At 37.6% G+C, this 11,050-nt stretch overlaps 1 non-coding gene across 1 annotated transcript; it reads right to left on the bottom strand.

The window, feature by feature from the left end:
* Nucleotides 1-9,272: 9,272 nt before the first annotated feature.
* On the bottom strand, nt 9,273-9,379 carry LOC121206846 (small nucleolar RNA R71). The gene has a single exon (XR_005902018.1). It is a non-coding gene; the product is annotated as a small nucleolar RNA R71 (small nucleolar RNA).
* Nucleotides 9,380-11,050: the final 1,671 nt, after the last annotated feature.

The raw sequence follows: 11,050 nt of genomic DNA on the forward strand, positions 1-11,050 counted from the left end.
TACTTACAGTTTCAATACCAATTGGGCCTTAGCCCATTATAACAGACAGTACCAGATGGGCTTTAACCCATTACAAAATAAGAAACATTATCAGAACTAGAATCAGAATCAGAATCAGAATCAGAATCAGAATCAGAATTAGGTGACAGAATCCGAATCAGAATCAGAATCAGTATCAGGTAACAGAATCAAAATCAGAATCAGTATCAAGTAACAGAATCTAAAATCAGAATGTGAATGCAATCCCAACCCAATCCAGCCTATAACCAACCGCTACACTCAACCCGTACCAGCCCTACACTCCATGTGGGGAATAGCTCAACCCACCCAGCCCTACACTCCAGAGTTGCAGCATAGCTGCTCAGTTATCAGATATTGTGATAGAGTTACCAGATATAGATATTGTGGCAGAGCCACCAGAACAGATATTTGTAGCATAGCCACTAGAAACAGATAATGTAGCAAAGCCACTTAACAGAATACGTGGCACAAAGCCATCGATAACTACATTACGTTAGGCACATAGCCATCAACTAGAGTAAGATAACCGGAACATAGCCCTAGGTAAATGTGATCGACACAGAGTCGTCAATAACCATATATTGGCACATAGCCTTAGGCAAATACGTTTGGCACACAGCCATAATCAGGTTGGCACAGAGCCATATGTAGGTTGACACGAAGCCATAATCAGAAGGCTTTAAGCCATTGGTAGCTGTAACATGTTAGGCACATAGCCATCAGCGACGGTAATATAGTAGGCACACAGCCTCGGGTAAATATGATCGGCACTCAGCCATTGATCAGTCCACAGTCATCTTGGGCGACCCGTGCGACCTTATCAAATCAGTACGAATATACGGCTCTTAAGCCTTCGGTGGATCCATAGTCGTCAAGCAACCATGCGATCCTAATAGATCAGATCTTTCTCCATACAAAATCCCAACCCATGCAACATGTCATGTAAGCAGAATGTCATGCCCATATTTGAATCAAACAATCACAGTCAAGTTATTCATATACCAACATATATTCACAATCAAATTCGTCAACCACATAGTCCAAGTTAGTCACTTGGCCACAAGGGCAAAATAGTCATTTAACACCTTAGGGGCAAAATGGTAATTTTACCCCACAAGGTATCTCTGTAATTCCACCCTACAGGGGTATTTTAGTAATTCTACCCTACAGGGGTATTTCGGTAATTCTACCCTACAAGGGTATTGCGATAATTCCACCCTACAGAGGTATTTCGGTAATTCTACCCTACAAGGGTATTTCGGTAATTCTAACCTACAGGGGTATTTTGGTAATTCTACCCTACAGGGGTATTGCGATAATTCTACCCTACAAGGGTATTTTGGTAATTTTTTAAATCAAGGGTAAAACAGTAATTCTGTAAATCAAGGGTACTTTGGTAATTTTACAAGTCGAGGGTATTTCAATAATTTTACAGGTCGAAGGTATTTTAATAATTTCACAAATCAGGGATGTTTTGGTAATTTTACAAACTAGGGGTATTTTGATAATTTTACAAACGAGGGGTATTTTGGTAATTTTACAAACCAGGGGTATTTTGGTGATTTTATAAACAAAGGGTATTTTAGTAATTTTACAAACCAGGGGTATTTTGGTAATTTTGTAAACCAAGGGCATTTTGGTAATTTTACAAACCAGGGGTATTTTGGTGATTTTATAAACCAAGGATATTCTAGTAATTTTACAAACCAGGGGTATTTTGTTAATTTGGTAAACTAAAGTATTATAAACAGGGATAACAATACGAATGGGCTTAAAGCCCTTTCTCGGCCCAAATGGGCCCACACGCTCGTGTGGCCCTTTTAGCCCAAATCTAGCCACAGATATGAGATTCACCTAGCCTAGTCCAATATTTACTACACAATCAAACAACTTATCCAATTGGGCACGTTGGCCCATTGGGCCCATATGGCTCCTTTCGGCCCATCGCGGCCTGAAGTAGCCATCCTACAGCTAGAGTAGTGAGAAATACACACCTGATTGGAGACTGGAGTTAATCCACGCTCTGAGCACTCTTAGCCGACGTCCAACCTAAACGAGCACGCCATAAAGCGAAAAGGATCAGCCAAGAAAGGTACCTTACTCTCCTCATGGTTCTCTCTATTTAAAGCCAGCTTCGCATCCACTCTTATGTTAGCTTCTTGATGTGGGATCCCTTCATCATCAGAGTTTAAATTCAACACCAACTCTTCCTGCCCCCTGTTAGCAAAATAAATGCTCTTTGCTTGCCATGGGATTCGAACCCATGCCTCCCCTTAAATGCTCCACACGCTACTTGCCACTAAGCCACAAGGCTTTTTGTGTCACAATTTCTCCAACAATATTCTTAAGGCCTACCTACTACACCCAGGGTTGATTCACCTTAAACCAAAATTTTTGCTAGAGTCCAGGTTTGAACCTAGGACTTCTCCAACACTTCTCAGCACACTTAACCACTAAAACAAGCCTCCATTAACGAAATTTTCATGCACAATAGAATATTATAAGCTGTCTTCAACTGCTCCCATGCTCAACGCCCAAAACTTCTAGGCCAAATTCAGGGTGTTACAGGAAACAATTAAAAACTCAATATTTGCTAAAATTTCGACATGGGTCGGGTAGTACTTAACACTGGAATTCCAAAAACATAAAAATTACAAGAAAAATAGACTAAATTGACTAACCAATTGAACTTGGAAACTTTGAAACCCCTGAGCCTTGCGTTTCCTCTTTCTTTCCCTTTTTCTTTTTCTTTCTTTCTTTCTGTTTTGTTTGGCTTCTTTCTTTTTTTTATTACTTGTTTTATTATAATTATATAATATATATACTTAATATTTTATATTATAATATATATTTAATTTACAAATATCTTACCTAATTCTTTAGTCCCTTTAATTATTCTTTAATCTATAATTCAATTTTCACCCTATATGCACTTTAGTCCTTATACCTAATTACTCTTAATTCATGCAAATTCACTTAACCAAAACCTAATTAACTACACAACTAACTTTGTAAATATTTTTAATAAATATTTACGAGTTCTATTTACAAAAACAGAGTCCCGAAAATGCACTTTCTGACACCCCTGACTATCTGGTCGTTACATGACATATATGTATGAACATTATAAGAGCCTTGCTTCGTGTTGAGTTAATACTCGCATACTCTGAAAGGAACCATATAGTCTGAACAAAAAGGAAATGAAATCATGGCATAGCCTTTAATGATATGAGTATTGAACAGGCAGATAGCAATACATGACAAAGATTATGTAGCCTCTGGTAGGGCAAGTGTAATTGCAAACTAAATTGGAAAAGCATGAAAAAGGAAAAGAAATGTATGAATGATTTGATCTCTAAACATGGAGTAGGGTTTTTAGCCAACATGAAGAATTTTTTCTGTATGAATCTATGGGCGTAATATATGCACCAAAGGATCTTAGTCTGCTATAAGGTCTATGTAAGTTTGACACTTCGCCAATGGCTGAATTGTACAAAGCCTACTTGTGTATAGTATTTTCCAACGGGCAAACTATGTGTTTCACTGAGTTGGGAAGGTTCATTTTTTTAATGTATGTATAGTTATCTTAGTGTCTACTCTGGAACTCACTATGTTCTATGAACTTACTCCGTTACATTTCTTTCTCTAGATCATTGAAGAAGTAAAGGTAATGAACCAAAATTTATACATATTTTTACCCCATGTTTAAAGCATTTTATGGATGATTTTCCATTAGAATTGGTGAATTCGATGCTCCTGATGCTTTAATTTAATGTTTTATACTTAGGAGAGCATAGGAGAGTGAAAGGAACGAGAAACGGGCCAAAAACGGAGAAAATGGGCCAAAGTACGAACTTCACACGGCCTAGACTTCCTCACACGGGTATCCCACATGCCCGTGCCATTCTAACAGGCTCGAGCATGGCTTGAAGTAATCGCACACAGGCGTGTCACAGGGGCGTGTCCATGCCGAGCCCAAGTTGAGTCCAATTCAGAAATGGCTAATTTTGAGGGCTCATATGTAACACCCCGTACCCGAGACCGTTACCGGAGTCGGACACGAGGGGTTCACAGACTAAATTCACTTATTTTCACAGTCCATTTAAAAATTTCCAGACAAGCTGGTTACTGCATCACTATCGGCTTAAAAATCATATCTTGAGTTTCAAAACTCGAAAACCAGTTTCGTAATTTTTTCCTGAAACTAGACTCACATATCCATCTACAAATTTTTTTCTAGAGTTTTTGGTCAAGCCAATTAGTACAGTTTATTAGTTAAAGTCTCCCCTGTTTCAGGGTTCGACTACTCTGACCTTCATGCACTACGACTTGAATATCTCCCTGTACAGGGCTTTAATACTGATGCAGTTTATTTCTATAAAAACTAGACTCGAAAAGGAATCTATAAATATATAGAATGACTTCTAATTATCTCTGGTTAATCTATAATGAATTTCCAAAGTCGGAACAGGGAATCCAGAAACCGTTCTGGCCCTGTCTCACGAAAACTTAAATATCTCTTAACATACTGTTCATATGATCGTTTCGTTACTTTTCTATGAAAATAGATTCATCATGGTTCGATTACATAATTTACTCACTATTTAATTCCATTCCTACTATTTTTAGTGATTTTTCACATTCACGTCACTGCTGTTATCAGCATCTATTTTTAAGGTAGACTTTACCTATTACATAGTTTCCATGATTCAACTAGCCCTTTTTCATATATAGCACAAAATATGATTATGATTAACCATTCCAATGGCTAATCGTTTCCAAACATTTCCACACCTCTTAATGAACAACATACAAAACGATTATAATACTACGCTCAAAGTGTATATAAGCCATTTTCGCATGGCTATCCAAATTTATACAAAACCAAAGGGTACATGACCCACAACAAAAAGGGTAGTCCTATACATGCCATTTCAAGGTTCAACCAAAAGTGTACCAAAAGGGGCTTTGATAGTGTGGGAGACTTCGACTTCAATAATCCCGAGTCCGATAACTGACGAACCAAAATCTATAAAACAGAGATTCAAAGAACGGAGTAAGCATTTAATGCTTAGTAAGTTTGAGCCATAATATTTGACATAACTAAAGTGTAGCATTCATATGGCTAAACAGATAATTTCATATGCACAAATTCTCAATATCATACTTACTTCACATTACCAACCCTTATATTCATACACAAAAGATCAACTTAGCCAAAGGCCGGTAGCTCATTTATCGACTGAGCGAATACTGATTGTAAGGGATCAACTAAATCAATGCATATACGAGACATACCTCATTGCTGGGATTTTACGAGCATATTAATTGAAACTATTACAGCAAGGTCGCTCATTCCCAAGCCAAGTACCTTCGGGATTTAATCGGATATAGCTACTTGCTCAATGCCTTCGGGACATAGCCCGGATATAGTAACTCGCACCAATGCCTTCGGGACTTAGCTCGAATATAGTAGCTCGCACAAATGCCTTCGGGACTTAGCCCGGATGTAATAACTCGCACAAATGCCTTCGGGACTTAGCCCGGATATAGTAACTCCCACAAATGCCTTCGGGACTTAGCCCGAATGTAATAACTCGCATAAATGCCTTCGGGACTTAGCCCGGATATAGTAACTCGCACAAATGCCTTCGGGACTTAGCCCGGAACTAGTCACTAGCGCAAATGCCTTCGGGACTTAGCCCGGTTATCATCCGAATATTCATGCACATATCAATAAATCATGACACATTTATATCTCATTTTCATAATTAGAGTTCAAACACAAGTCACGTATTAAGCACTCCCATTTTCGGCTCACTAGCCACATACAAACAGCATGGTTTAGTTTGCTTTATGACACGATCTCTATGCACATACGGCTACCCGTCATACGTATAGACTAATTAGCTCATCATATAATTCAAGTAGAATCATCATATCACCGTATATTTGTTATGCTCATACATCATGACTTAATCAAATCATAAACTAAGTCTCATTGCTTGAAAACTTACCTCAGATGTTGTCGAACGATTTCGATGGCTATTCGACCACTTTTTCCTTCCCTTTATCCAACTTTGGTCCTCTAAGCTCTTGAGCTAATTCAAACAAATTTAACTTATTAAAGTCTCATTATGCTAGCTTATGGCCGAACATGACAATGAATTTGATGGGTCATATGGCCACCTTTAGCTCAAATACAAAATGGTCATACGCATTTTTAATCACATTAAGCAATTTAATACAATTCATTAGAACATCAAAAGAGAAGCTCAAGGTACTTAGCCCATATATACATTAGACATTAGAGTCACATATGTACGAAATCACGAATCAACTCAACATATTAGCCCACACTCTCTTTTAGCCGATTGTCTAAGCCAAGATAAAAGCATCAATATGCTTGCCTCTAACCGAATACATGCAACACCAATCTTCTTCCTATGGCCGAATATGCATGTCTATGTTGAGGCCGATTATATGCTTAATACTTCCTACAAGTATGGTTACTTGTATTGATTATATATCATTTTGTTTCAAGTTCAAAACTCGGCTAATACGCATATATACACTAGTAATCAAATACTAACATTTTGCATTTCACCTTACTACCATTTCACATCTACTTTCTACCATGGCCGAATGCATCAAGACACCATACCATTCAATTTTGGTCATGGGTTACACAAGGAACTTAATGTCTAACTCAAAAATGCCAAAAAGAAAATCCAAGAGTCATCAATCACCATCACATGTATCATTACAAAGCTTCACACTTAGCATGCAAATGACATCAATACAAAACCACCTTAGCTGAAACCTGACTCATCTTCATGCCTCATCACCACAACATCAAACATCAACCAAGAAGACAACACACATGGCCGAATATCATCTCCATCTCATAGCAAAGATTCAAACCATGGGCTAGGTAGAACTCAAACTAACAACTAAAAACATGCATGAATCTCATGGACAGCATCAAACATACCTTAGTCTAGCAACCCACCATAGCCGATTTTCTCAAAGCTCTTCCCCCTTCTTCTCTTTCTCCCATTCGGCCAAGAACAACATGAGAACTTCTTTCTCTTTTTTTTCAATTCACGGCAATGGGGGGGGCAACCACACACATTTTTTTGTCATCATTTACCTTCCCATTATTATTTTATTGCCCATACTCCTTATTTTATTTTTTTCTAACATAAACCATTATCACAGCATGTTTTATGACATGTTTTGCCCATCACCCTTTGTCATGGCCGGCCACTAGTAATTAAATGGGGGAAATTGACATGCAAGTCTACCCCTTTGACTACATGCACTAATAGATCCTCATAGATTAACCTATCACATTTCAAAAGTGTCACACATAAGTCCTATTGACTAATTTCACATGCAATTTACTAAATCAAAGCTTAAAACTTTCACACATTCATAATCACATATTTTAGACAATAAATATCATATTCAAGTAATTTGGTGACTCAGTTTAGCGGTCTCGAAACCGCTTTCCGACTAGGGTCACTTTAGGGCTGTCACATCATAGGCATTCCAAAGCCTATAAATACACCCTAGAAGAGGAGAAAAGGGGCACATAGAAGAGGGAGTAAAGAATTACTCTAAGAAAGCCGATTGATTCATCTCAGAAGCTGGATTCATCATCAAAACTGAAGATCTCTCCTCAATTCCCCTTCAGGAGTTTTGGGTTTTCTTTATGTTTTGTATTCCTTATTATTCTGAGATGTTTTCTTATTTAGTTATGAACTAAATCCCCTAAATACCTAAGGGGAATGAAACCTAAGACGAATCTTGTTATTATTTTCTGAATTGTATGATAAATATTTAACTTGTTCTTAATTATGTGTTCTTAATTCTTGTTTTGATATCTCAGGATACTGATTCAAGATAAGCTCTTATTTAGAGGAGGAATAAACCCTGTCTAAGAGTAAATTTATCATAATTAAGCGGAGTTGATTGCGCGCCTAGACATAGGGTGACAAGATTTTGTCAGATTAGGGTGAAACCTAATAAGGGGATCCATAGATCGAGTTAATGCAACCCTAGAGTGTTAATTAGAGAAAAGTATCGGTTATTCAATCTAGGGATTAGACGTTATTAGTCTTGAATAGGGATAATAACATAACTTAGGGATCTCTACGGAACAAGTTAAATGAATTAATCGTCCGATTCAGAGCCAGAATAACAAGTACAGTATAGGTGGATTTTTCCTTAGGTATTGTCTTCACTCAATCGATTTTTCCAAAAGAAATTCCTCAATTCCATTCTCTGTGCATTCTTAGTTTAGATAATTAGTTAATTAAAACAAAAACCTCTTTATTCTTAGGCTAGATAATAAAAAAATAGCCATTACTAGTACTTTTAGTTCCTTTGGGTTCGACAATCCGGTCTTTCTAAAACTATACTACTGTTCGATAGGTACACTTGCCTACATCACTATAATATTTAGTTTCAAGAACGAATAATTATAAATATTTAAAACCTATCACAAAATAACGCGATCAAGTTTTTGGCGTCGTTGCCGGGGAACTAAGATATTAGGAACGCTCAATTTTTATTACTTTAGCCATTTATTTTTCTTGCAATTTAATTTTATATTATTATCATTATTACTTACTTATTTACTTTTTCCTTCTCTTGGCAGGTTTTTATAGTTTATGACTAGAAGAAACCCGTCAGGGCCACTACTTTTTGACGAAGAAATCGATCGTACAGTTCGTAGAAACCAAAGAGAAGTATGGAGAAGCTTAAAATACATGGAGAACGAGCAAGAAGACGATACTCAACCCCCAACCAAAGAGATGGTTGAAAACCAAGGCAATCAGCTACCTCCTGCAATTGATGTTAATCAAAATGCTGCTCCACGCACTATGTATGATTATGCTAAACCTTCTTTAACAGGAACTGAATCAAGCATAGTTAGACCTATTGTAGCTGTAAATACTTTTGAATTAAAACCTAACACTATTCAAATGATACAACAATTTGTTCAGTTTGATGGTTTGCAGGATGAGGATCCAAACGCTCATTTAGCCAACTTTTTAGAACTATGCGATACATTTAAAATTAATGATGTTTCTGATGATGCCATACGTCTTCGATTGTTTCCATTTTCATTAAGGAACAAAGCTAAACATTGGTTGAACTCGTTACCACGAGGGTCAATTAATACTTGGGAACAAATGATCGAAAATTTTTTACTAAAATATTTTCTGCCTTCTAAAACGGCTAAATTACGTAATGATATCTCTTCTTTTGTGCAGATGGATTTAGAAACACTCTACGATGCATGGGAGAGATACAAAGACCTTTTGAGAAGATGCCCCTACCATGGGTTACCACTTTGGCTCCAAGTACAAACATTTCACAATGGTTTGAATCCTTCGACTCGGCAAATGGTTGACGCAGTTGCGGGCGGAACCATCAACAATAAACCACTAGAAGATGCCTATGAGTTTATAGAGGAGATGTCACTGAATAACTATCAGTGGCAAGTCATGAGGACAAAGCCAATGAAAATAGCCGGCGTTTATAACGTTGATTCAGTCACCATGCTCTCTAATCAGGTAAAACTCTTAAATAAAAAGATTGATGGTTTTCTTAATTCTTCATAGGTTCACCCAATAATGCAGTGTGAAACAAGTGGAGGTGGAACAAACCATTCGGAATACCAACCTCATGGCCACAATAGGGATAACGAGCAATTAAACTACATGGGTAATAATCCTCGACCTCAAAACAATCCATATAGTAACACTTATAATGCAGTTTGGAGGAACCACCCCAATTTCTCGTGGGGCGGTCAAGGAAATCAAAGACCACAACATCCTCCAGGCTACCAACAACCACCCTACTAACAGGAAAAGAAGCCAAACCTTGAAGAGATGCTCTCAAAGTTTATATCAGTGTCAGAAACCCATTTGTAGAACACTGAGACAACAGTTAAAAATCAACAAGCATCGATCCAAGGGCTCGAAACTCAAATAGGCCAGCTTTCCAAACTAATCTCTGAACGACCACAGGGTAGTTTGCCAAGTAATGCCGAACCTAACCCGAGGGAACAACTCAACGCAATTAATATTCAAGATGACGAAGGAGTCATTGAGCCTGAACCAAAACCGAGGCAAGAAACTGTGGTAAGCAAAGGTCAAGGTGAGGTAGATCAAAATACAAACCAACTAGTGATGTTGAATATAAACCTCGTGTGCCATACCCCAACGCGACAAGGAAAGACCGCTAAGATGAACAATTTGGTAAATTCCTTAAACTCTTAAAAAAATTACATATTAACTTACCGTTTATTGAAGCTCTATCGCAGACGCCAAAGGTATTGAAATTTTTAAAGGAACTTTTAGAAAATACGTGGAAGTTGGACGAGGCGTCGCGTGTGGAGCTGAACGCAGTTTGCTCGGCCATTCTCCAAAATAAACTACCCAAAAAACTAAAAGACCCAGGGAGCTTTACTATTCCTTACTTAATTGGTAGTTTAGATGTTAGTCATGCATTAGCTGATCTAGGGGCTAGTATCAACGTCATGCCTTACAAAATGTTTAAGCAACTAGGTCTTGAGAAACCCAAACAGACTAGGATGAGCATCCAATTAGCAGATAAAACTATAAGATTCCCTAGAGGTATTATTGAAGATGTGCTAGTTAAAATCGATAAATTTATATTACCCGTTGACTTTATCGTTCTAAACATAGAAGAGGATAGCAACACTCCCTTAATGTAACACCCCGAACCCGAAACCGACATCGGGGTCGAACACGAGGTGTTAACTGGCTTTAACCTCTTACAAAATTTATTTTCCAGACACTGCCCAATCTGTGTACTAGTCGTTTTAAAAATCATATCTTGAGTTTCGTAACTCGAAAATCAGTTTCGTAATTTTTCCCAGAAACTAGACTCATGTGCCCATCTATTTATTTTTTTCTAGAATTTTTGGTTGGGCCAATTAGTACAGTTTATTAGTCAAAGTCCCCCAAGTTGCAGGGGTCGACTACACTGA

The sequence above is a fragment of the Gossypium hirsutum genome, chromosome A09 (genome assembly GCF_007990345.1).
Source record: "Gossypium hirsutum isolate 1008001.06 chromosome A09, Gossypium_hirsutum_v2.1, whole genome shotgun sequence".
Classification (NCBI taxonomy): Eukaryota; Viridiplantae; Streptophyta; class Magnoliopsida; order Malvales; family Malvaceae; genus Gossypium; species Gossypium hirsutum.